The sequence below is a fragment of the Ciconia boyciana genome, chromosome 5, assembly GCF_034638445.1.
Source record: "Ciconia boyciana chromosome 5, ASM3463844v1, whole genome shotgun sequence".
NCBI lineage: Eukaryota > Metazoa > Chordata > Aves > Ciconiiformes > Ciconiidae > Ciconia > Ciconia boyciana.
Window position 1 is genome coordinate 21,161,995 of NC_132938.1, and position 11,138 is coordinate 21,173,132.

General features: G+C 38.4%; 1 long non-coding RNA gene across 1 annotated transcript; it reads left to right on the plus strand.

Moving 5' to 3' along the window:
- Positions 1–4,819: 4,819 nt before the first annotated feature.
- LOC140651689 (uncharacterized) lies at positions 4,820–9,618 on the plus strand. Its single transcript, XR_012042474.1, has 3 exons — positions 4,820–4,906; positions 6,669–6,720; positions 9,497–9,618. It is a non-coding gene; the product is annotated as an uncharacterized lncRNA (long non-coding RNA).
- Positions 9,619–11,138: the final 1,520 nt, after the last annotated feature.

Below are 11,138 nucleotides of genomic sequence, written 5' to 3' on the forward strand. Positions count from 1 at the left end.
ATCAAACAACTGCACTGACTCCATACAGTAAAAACCTCAAATCCTGGTGTCATGTCAGGTTACATGCCTTGGTATCACCCCTCAGTTTAAACCAAAAAAAAAAAAGAAGCAGCTGTGCAAGTAGAAAAGAAGTTTCTTGCGCGGCTACTCAGAACTGACTCAGCCTGCTAGGTGTGGGACTGCTGCCCTCTGGAAAGGGCTTTCTGAACCATTTTGAAATAGGGGCTAGCATGAAGTGACATAAGGGCCTTTTGACCTGTTTTGAGATGGATCACTTTGAGGACCTCTTTTGTTTTCATTCTGTTGTTTTACTGTCCCCTGAAGCATTTTGTCAAATTCAAACAGTAGCTGTGATTGTGGTAGTTCCATGTCTACTTCCCCTCCCTTTAAATAACTGGTTAGAAAGAGACCTTCTGCAAACTTACTGCTTTTAGTTGCATGGCTTTCTTTGTTATTTCTTTAGCATTGAAAAATCTCTTGCCCTGCCTAAATGAAATATTTTTCTTCAATAAAATTAAAGTGGAAACTCATTTTACCAGAATACTATGTTCCTCCTAACTGTGGCCTAGCTATACTCGTGATGCATAAACCCACACATTTCTTTTTATTATGAATGAGAATGAGTATTTTCCCTGTTTTTCTGTTCTTTCATTTTCTATGGAATCAATAATAAACGTTTTCTGTCACTGTGCATCACTAGAGAGGATATTTCAGTTAGACAATAACTACATAGAGCCTTGGCTTTGGGAGATCCTTCTTGCCTAGAACTGAGAGGAGTGTGGAAGTTAAGGACATGCTTTATGCCGCCCACGGCTCTTATTTTTCCTTCTGTACGCATGCTTGTTTTAAAGGAGTTGTGTAGAAAGCTTACTGCACTAAAAACCAACAAAGATGGTCCACAGTGTATTTTTTCAATGCTATTTTAAACATGTGGTTATGGCTCTGAGAGACATGGTTTCACCAGCCACACCCTTCTCCTTTTCCCAGCTTCCTCAAACGGTTCCTCAGTGCTAGAGCAGATTCACTCCACGTGGAGCAATTGTGCAATCTTACATCATCCCTCGCTCTTCGCCTCCCCATTTCCCTTACCTGCCATGAAAACAGTTGCTTCAATATATTCAAGACGTAACCAGAGCATTTTTTAATCAAAGGTCCTAAAATAGGCATTGCTATAATCTATTTGCATTTTTTCTACTTCGCAAATTACCCACAGTTTCATCTCTAACGTATCTGAATTTCACATGGGACAAATTTTCAACAATAGTTTTATCACTGGCAAAAATTGTTGAAGGAGACAAGTTTCGTGGGATTATTTCCCATTTGTCATGTAAATAGTTTTTTATGATCTTGTACTGTGAAATTTTTTCATGTATTTTAGCCACAACATGTTGAAAGAAATAGTAAAAAAAATATTCTGGTAGAATACTATCTAGATAAATACTATATTTTTGCAATGTTCTCTAGGGAATTAAGCAGAAAATTAAAAAAATTACCAGTGGGGTATTGGCATACGTCTGCAGAAACAGTAGAGTGGGCTTAAGTCAGGAATAAATTACAGGTATGAATACAGAGAGCTTTCACTGCTAGTTTCAATTAATACTGATATTTTCCTAAATTCCATTTTATATAGTTTGTGTCACCATTGTACCTGCTCATTAATACATGTGTTTTAATACACATTCCTGTGGCACAAGGAAATAATTCTGTTTCATGGATGAGGAGTTGAGAAACAGAGATTAAGCAATTTATACGAAGTCACACAGGAAACATGTGGCTAACCCTACATCTCTTGAATGCCAGTCTGGTGGTGCAACTACAGCAGCAGCTCTCTGCTTGCCAAAAAAAATAAGCATGAGTTGTGCTAAAGCCCTACATTTGATATTGTAAAAAATCAAGATAATTATTAGCTTTTAATATATTAAGAATGATGCAACGCATAGCCCTATATCTAGTAGTTATGTATCCTAATTTACTTAAGTTCTACCAGTCATGTTACTGCAAACTGCTGCTGCTCAGAACACAGGATTTTGGAGCAAGGTCTACAAGCATTGACATACCATTATGGCAAGAAGTGAATGAATGGTACTTGTTCTACTTATGTGATTAAGATTATTTCCCTCCTACCATTGTAAAGTGCAATCCTGTAGAAAATTGCTTAACTCTAACCTACTCTAGTCACCAACTATGTCTAATGTGTGTTTCGTGACTGCCCACGTATGCCCAGAGTCCAGATTATCTTAACCCACAATACCTCCTCATATTTCTGTAACACCCTTGAATGTGTTTCAGAAATAGGCTGATAGAACATAGACCATGACTGCTATTAAAAGATGATTTTCAATGGCTTTGGACAGAATGCATTGCTAAATTCAGTTGAGAAAATATAGTTGCTCATACAACATTTTTAGATTTAGTCTGTATGTTTGATATTATGTGGAAGTGCTCATATAATAAGTTCATGGGCTACTTTGCAACTTGTGCAGGTCCCTTGACACGTCCTTTATGTGGCAACTGGAAGAGCACGATGTACAAGCACATTGACTTCACCTCGTGGCAGTCCCTCTTAAGGCTTCTCCAAAACCTCTTAATCAGGTTTTGGTTTCAGTTTTCCCCTTGCCTTTTTATTTATATGCCTCAACGCAAGACCCACCAGGTTGTAGGACACCTCCCCATCAGTTTCCTCTGCTGTGCTTCAGCTGCTCTGTGACAACCTCAGGAGGGGATGCCTGATGGGGTTTGAGCCTATTTTCAAGTCCCAGGGACTTGAGCCTATTTTCATTCTCTCATTAGTCATGCCTGTTTCTCCCATCATTGCCTGTTTTTTCCCCAGTTTTTCTTTTGCTTATATACTTTGCTGAGAGGTTGTGGGGAGAGGGTGTTCAGCTTCTTTAGGGACTGGCTAAGGCCCATTACTTTTGGAGGAAAATCCACTAGGAACAGTGGTCAACTTCAGGCCCTCTGGGAACCCAGAGTACAGGAACAGGACAGGCAACCACCAGTATTTCCCAGATTACTTTCATGCACACCCACTGATCTGTAGCCTTCTGAGGTAAGTGCAGTCCTTGTTCTCCTTTGAATGTGATGAATTTTCTTAATACTGCTTTCACATAAAGGTCATTCTGAAGGTATTTAGTGGGATGTGAATTTAGGTATGGATATTACTGTAAGCCTGATTCTGGACAAAAGCATCAGAAGATCTTCTGAAGGGAACCTTCCTAAAACAAAATGAACACAACTTTTTCTTCAGAAGCTCTGGCTGTGTTAATAAACACTCACCTGGTATTCACTACAGTAAGATGATGGTCCATGTAAATTAGGTTTAAGGTGCTTGCACAACCATCCCGTAGTAGCTTGCATGCCCAAAGTGAATATTCATACCAATCTTTAAAATCCATTAGTCACCCCAAATAATTTCACATCTAGGAAAAAAAGCTGAGGAACTCAGCAGTGAGGCATCCAATCTGAGTGATGTTAAGTGGAAAATTTCTTTCGCTTTGATTAATTAGTTACCTGCTTGCGGAAGTCTTACTCTGGGTACCTGAATATATAGGAATAGGGGACCAGTGCTGGGGGAGTTCCTGTTCCTTCCAAGCTCTGCTAGAGAGCTGACTAATAAAGTGTTTGCTACACAGGCACAAGGGAAATGAAACTAGAACATGCAAACTATCAGATTTGTGTTGGTAGCTTTGGTAATAATAATAATAACAATAATAATAATTTTAATAATGTGAAAAATATTTCCCAGCTGTAACCTGTATTCTTAAGGAGGTTCTAGAAAAACATGTTGGTAAGAAACAATTCAACACTGGATTCCTAATCTATGAGGGTGTTCCTATCAGTTGTTGATAATCAGCATCAGAAATATGTTCTTATCAGCTATCCACAAATCCCATCTTCTCTTTCTCCTCTTTTGGGTGTGTGTTCATGAGGTTTGACTAACTGTGGTACATAATGCAAGGTAAAATTGTAGTGTTTGATTTCATGACAGGAAGAGGGGAGAAGCTGTGGTTAGAGTTAGTCAGTCTGAAGTAAAATCCTACCACAGCTGAAACAGTTTTCAGATGAGGTAACTAGCCAAACAAAGATTGATTAAGCTCCTTATTTGAAACACAGGTTTTTCATCTCTGATCAGTCAACCTCTGCTAGTTTTGCACAGCAGTAATCATCTCTTCTTTTGTTATTTTGATGGCCCTGAATTTGTTCTGAGCATTTCCATGATATCTTTTGCCTGTAGAGTTACTTCTTGCCTTCAAGATTTCAGTTAAATACCCAATTTCTTATGTTGCTTGGGTACTTCCTTCATTTCTTAGACATCTCTGTTTACTTAAAGAGAAGAGAGGTTCCAGCTTTCATGTGAGTTACCCAGATGAGTGAGGACCTGACTGTGGCATAAAATATTTCAGCTGGATTCTGTTAGTGGCCTTGTATAGGTATATACAGATGCTGAAATGAGAGTAAATTTCTGCTAACTTCACAGGGTAGGTGTTCAGAGCTTCTTCTCTAATGCAAGTGACTATATTAATGGTAGGGGACTGAAGACCTGGCCATTGTCCATCTGAAAAAGTCTTCTGCTGGTAGTCACCTAAGGCATAAGATAGATTAAAAGACTAGATCCATTGCTGTCCAGTGATGAAATTGCATTATTTTCAGGTATTTATCAGGTATAGAAAAATTGGTAAATTTAGCACATTCTTAAATTTATTTTTTAAAAATAAATATATGCCAGATAGCAGAAATGGAACTGATGTTTTCCTCTTTCTTCTTGTGATGGGCAATTGGTGGTTGTGCATAATTTCACCTGTGGATTTCTAAGAACAAGACACATGGCTGTTTCTTGGAGAGCAAGGACTGAGCAGATTATTTAGACCAGCATAATGGGGAAAGAAGGAACATCTGGATGTAGGAGGTAAGGCAGTGGCAATCTGAAGACTTATGCGCTTGATAGGGCTAGCTGGAAGATTCCAATACCTTTCTGGAAATAATTCCTTTAAGAAAATGTTGTGGGGTTTTTTTTTAACAGTCTTGTAGTTGTTTTGAATTTTTCAGGATGAGAAAAGGCAGTTTATAAAGTTCCAGAATTTAAATTTTATTTTTTTTTAAACAGGGGATTTCTGGGTTCTCCCTTTACTCCTTAGCACTTGAGAATGGTTTAAAGGTGTGAAATGCTAGCATCCCTTTATTTTGTTCAAAGTTAAAAAGATAAATGAAAAATGTCTACACTTTTATTCTAAATGGAGAAAGTGGGAGAACAGCAAGACAGAACTGTAAGTTAATATTTGTTGTTATCTTTTTGCTAAGTTCTTAAAATTTACTGATGGAAGAATCCAAAGACTAGGGAACTCCTGACTAAGAAGAGACTAAAGTCTAGTCCTTGAGTACAGTCCTTTGGATGTTGGAGTAATTTGAATTTTCCATTATCTCTGACCGGGCTGAGGCTTAAACTGACACAAAGGGGCAGGAGTGGTAAGCTGGCCTGGCCTTGATTTGTCCATTTGTTTAATAAAATGCTAGAGGTATTGGGAACATACACCAGATTCAGGACTTGCTGATTCCTATTTCCCACTGGAAGAGTCCTTCTTACTTTGGAGGCTCTTCTTATGGAGCTGCCAGCACAGAATCATCCTGCATCTAATGGAGGAGGAATGAGAAGAGCTAAAATGGAGTCAAACAACTGAATAGCTGACTTTATAGCAAGGACATGTAGAAATTAGTTAGATCCTGTAGACTAAGTATTAATATTTTGTTGTCCAACCCAAGAACATGATTAAAATGGTTAGATTTCTATGAAGTCCTCTGGAAAATTCAATGAACAAGTTGTGAGGCTTATCAGCCATGTTGTGAGAAGGAAATTATGCAGTTTACCAAAACCTCAGGAGACTTGGGTAAATTTACTGATAGCTCCTTGCCCCTACAAGACCAAATAAAACCCCAGCATGTTGTCAAATCCTTTAAAGTTGTCTTTTCCACTGAAAATGGAAATTAGCCCTAAGAACAAGCCTAGTGATTAGTCAAGGACTTAAAATCTGTCTTGTCAGAGTGGCTGGGTGAAGCAGGTTCTGTATTTCATCACAGGGGCAGGACAAGATCTGGATCTAACCTGGATCTGACCCATAACGGTTAAAAGTTTGCTCTAGAGGTACTGCAAGCAAGACTGAATAACAGTAGTAAATGAACATATGACATGATAAGTGAAGCTAAGCTGTATTTACATTTTCCACTCTAAAAAGTGAAAAAGAAAAAAAAAGGGGGGGGGGTGGTGGCAGTGTAAAGCAATTCAGTATTTATAGAATTCATCCATGTGTACAAAAGATGCAGCTAGTATTTCAGTTGGTGCTATAATAAATGATGACTTTATGTGGGGGTAAATTATTATATAGCTCATTTCCAAATTACCTAGCTTATTCAAACAAATCTTTTCAAAATGTATCAATTAGATTAGCTCAGTGCATCAATCAGCAGCATTCAAGATTGTGCTGACTTCAGTTTTTGTGGTGTCTTTGCAGTATTGTTGCTCTTATAAAAGTTGTGTCTGTGGTCCTTTCAGACTTCCAAAGTCGGCTTCATCCAAATTCTTCTAGCGGTGGACATTTTGGGTAGTTAGGGATAACTATTTCCAAAACCACATTTAATTTATTTATTACCTCATCCCAGAACTTATTTTACCCTAGGGCACAACCAAAACATATGTAACTAATTATCCTGAGAATGTCCACAGCTCCAGTAAGTATGATTCTTTTTTTTTCTTTCTTTTTTTTTAATCCCACTATTTTTCATTCTTTCTGGTGTCCATTAAGTCCTACAAAGAAATTTCTGCTGGATAAATTCAGCTTTGAGTCCATGTGCAAATTCATTTATGTTTCAGAATATTCTGTTTCATCTTTTGCTGTTCAAGTAATAATCTAGATCTCAGTCCATGAATTCTTAAGCCTCTGTCAAGCATTTCAAGGATATCAAAAAAGAAAGTCACAAAATGAAGGCACCAAGACCCAGATTTAGTCAGTTTAAATTCCACTAATGTCCCCATGCCTGATGATTCCTCTTGGCTACACATGGCTGAAGATGCAGGGCCAGCCAGGAAGAAACATTAGGCAAGAGGAAGAAAGCGGAATTTAACCAATACAAATCAGATCTCATGTCTCTGATTTTGATTAAAAAAACAAACCACAAAAACTCTGAATTCTTCAGAATAGAAAGCTGTCTTATAAGCTTGAAGTTTGTTTAAATGCAGCTATTTTCACTGTCTTCCTTCCAAAAGAGGGAAAGAATAAATACAAAAAACTTATTGAACTGCAGTGGAGTCATAGGAGGAATAAAGTCAGGCCATTCTGATTAGAAATACTTTTGTTTGAATTTCTGTGATGTCTGATGTCCTGTGATGTCCTGACTGAGTCCTTTATTCTAGGACTGTGATAGGAAGTGTTTAGAAAACCAACCAACCAAAAAAAACTGCAAAAAACCCAACAACAAAAACCTAGAATAGAGTTTGGAGAAACTTTCAGGCAGATGGGTGCTAAATCTCTCTCAGATATACAGATTTTCTGTTCTTCATTGCCACAGAATAGACTCTTCCAGCTTGCTCATGGGAGTCAGGAGAGTCGCACATTAAAAGTATGCTGGCCCCAGTTCAATGCAGCGTAAAGAACCAAACCTGTTCAGTCTAAATATTAGAAGCGGCTTAATTCTCATGGAGAGGAGTTCCACCTATGCTAATTTATCTTATCAGGAAGCCTGGTAAATTAGCCTGAAGCAGCCATCACCAGACTGTTTAAAAATCAGATGTGCATAATGTAGAGAAGGTACTAAGTACTTTCAGGTCTCATTTACTTTGCTGAAGATGTGGGAGCTCAACGCATTTCATGTTCAGGCTTTGACTAAAGGTAAAATTCTCGTGTCAGTGAAGGCAATGGCAAAGCTCCCCTGAATTCAGTGAGGCAAGATTAGCCTGATTGGGCTAATAAAGGACAGGTACTTCTTCAACACAAGAGTGGTTTCACTGCAGCATTCAGTGTACCTGACAACAGAAAATGACTCTACAGCTGAAATGTATGTAGTTCCTGGTAGCATTGCCATGTGGGAGCGAGTTCTCATTGGAACCATTTGTTTTTAATCCTGTAAACAAGGGCATTTAATATCTGCCACTTTATATTTGTAAATTCCTCTCATAATTTTTCTGTAACTATAAAAAGGAATAATTTAGATGCCTGCTTTTTTTAATTAGTCAAATGGCAACAGTATGCTTGGTTCCCTAAAAGACTTACAAGTCAGTGTGCCCCCAGAAATATTAATCTCCCAGACTAACATAGCAAAAGCAGGTTTAATGGAAGACATAGAAAAAAAGAGCTGCTCCAGATTTCTTAACTAATTTTGATGCTGAGTTTCCACTTACTGTGTTTGCTGGACTTTTGGGGGACAACTGTCTTTGGGAATGCGAACTACATTTGAGATATTTTATACAGAAATGTATCCTGCATGGTCTTGCTCTGTGTGGGCATATCATTTATTTTACTTGTTGTCCATTGAAGCTAATGAGCCTATCTGCAAGAGTAAACATAAGATGATAAAAATTTCCCCATTCAGACCCTAACTCACATCTCAAGATGTGCGACCAAATGTCGGACATTCCACTCAGAAGTCCAGATGAGCTCATCTCAGATAACTCACTGTGTTTCCATCTGGTTCAGATTTGAAGAAAACTATTTAGTTGGAAGAAGAAAAATACATTTTGTATCATTTTAATGCTGAACAGATTTAGTGACATACTTGCTTATTTAATCTACAGCATTGGAGAGTCTAATGAACTGAGTAAGATACATATCTTGGCTCCAGTTCTGTTCTAAGATACACCAGAGAAGCCCCAATTGACTTAAATGGAATAGCATCTTAGTTAATGAGTGCAAAATGTATTCCGATGAAAAAAGTATACAAGCATGGTATGAATATAAGTATTTCAAACTATTGGAAATTACTTAACACTTCATCTGCGTTTATGTCCTGTGTGTGTTTTTTTAGAGGAATGATACTGTTTAGTCAATAAAATAGTCTGTTTTTTTCAACTGAGGATGTAACTCCCTCTCCCGATAGCTGGAGAAATAATAGGTATGTGAATCTTCTAAATTCTGATGGGAGAGTGAGATCCAGTGTTATGCTGCACATCACACGCGGCTGTTGGATGTGCCAGACAGGTTACCTCTGGTATAATACAGCCTGGGCCTGGGGGATGCCAAGCACCTATTAAAGAGTTCGTGGCCATCTGCTATGGTTCAGGAAAATGGGTTTTCTCAGGATGGTCCCAATATGCTTCCTTTCTGTTGTACTGAAAACGCAGAGGGACAATTGACATAAAAAATAGGTCTCCCCATAGCCCAACTTTTATAGGGAAATTTGCAGCTTCTGGTGGCCTTATCTGGAGAAACTACCAGGTAGCAGCAAATGCTGTTATCCTGCTTAAACTGGCATTGCCATTGGAATAAAAAAATCTTGTTCTGTCTGTCTCCAGCTGCTCATTCATTCCCAGTTCTGCTTCATCCTTTATTCCTGTTGCACATGCTTGGGAGGCCTCATGGTGAACAAGATCAAGGAAGAAGCTTGGCTAAAGCTGTTGTTTGTGTGGGAAGGGACCACATAGACAAGAGATGAAGGTGGGAAAGAGAAGTATAAATTGTATCAAGGGTGAGATCCGTATTTTTAGTGGCAGTTCCATTTTATGCTGGTTCAAGTATGTCACAGTACACTTGAGGGTACCTTTTCAGCTCTCAGAGCTGAAGGGGCTACTTTGCCAGTTCAGCTACAATAAGAACTCATTTTATTGTCTCTGGCTCAAGCTTCACCTATAGTTCAGTTGTTTGCAATATTTTTTTTTATTTTCCATGCTAAGTAATGCATATGAAACCCTACAAGTAATACTGCAGAAAAATACAAGGGTTCAGAAAAAAGTGAGTCTAATTTTTGTTTACGAGTTGGCTTTGTTGTACAGTTCAGTTTTCTTAAACGTGCTGTCAATTTATTTTTCTACAGTAGTGTTGTCGTCAAAGTTGTGCGATAAAAGACTTGATTCTTAAGCATCGACACTGGAATGCTGTTTTCAGTGCAACTGATGAGAGAAAAAATTAGAGAGCTGCTTCTTTTCAAAAAAGATTATACAATAATGAATTGTACAGAGAACGTTATTTGGGCACTCAACTATAAAACATTAGGAGTCTTTTGACAAATCTTTTTTTGTCAGAAAATGTCATTTTGTTGCAGCATTCAAACACTGAAATGTCAGTTCACCAAAATTTGGCAAAATAACTTCTCCAGATGATATATGGAGGGAAGGAGAGATCAAGCTAAGAGAAAGGCCTTGGCTTTCTCCCACGTGTGGAAAACCAACTTTCCAATCCCAGTCCAGTTAGTGAAAGCTCTCCAGAGGGCTCTCGCCCTTTCCTGGGGAGTGCAGCCGCTATGAACCTTCGCAGGGGGCTTCGTCTCAGAGTTGTGCTTTGTTTTCAGTGAAAAGGTCGCGGATTGCATTCGCATGCATACAGAAACAAATTTTGGAACTAGCCGCAGTTTAATGAAACAGAATTCCAGTTTTCCAGTCAGCCTTCCTTGCTATGCTTTGTCATCAGCTAAACTCAATGAAAAAGGAGGTAAAAAGTAGCATTCTTTAAAAAGAAACAGACTCAAGGGAACATATTTGAAACAGGTATAAATGCCAAATTTCCATGGCCATAAAATGATTAAGGAGAAGAACTTAGTGGCTGAGAAGTTCTGTCTCCTTCATCATGGACAATCTGAAGGTGGGAAATTTTCTTGTAAAGATGCCAGAGCATTTAACTGCCTTTCTAAATATCATATTAAGGCTGAAGCGTGCATTGTGCCATGTGCACTGATTACAGCAATGGCACAAACAAGCAGTCAATAAAGAAGGCAGAAGCAGAGGAGGCACATTTGCTCTGAGTTCTTTCAAATGAAACTGTTGGGCATAGAGATTCACAGGTGTTAACGTGATCTTCTCTTTTATGGCATGCTGACAAACAGTCACTGTTAATAATCACTTGGACATTTTTGGAGACCTGGGCAAAGAAGGAAAGGGAGTTAACCCTCCTTCTTTTTCCCTTTCCATTCACTGCAGCAAGTTCTTGTGAAGATTCCTTCAC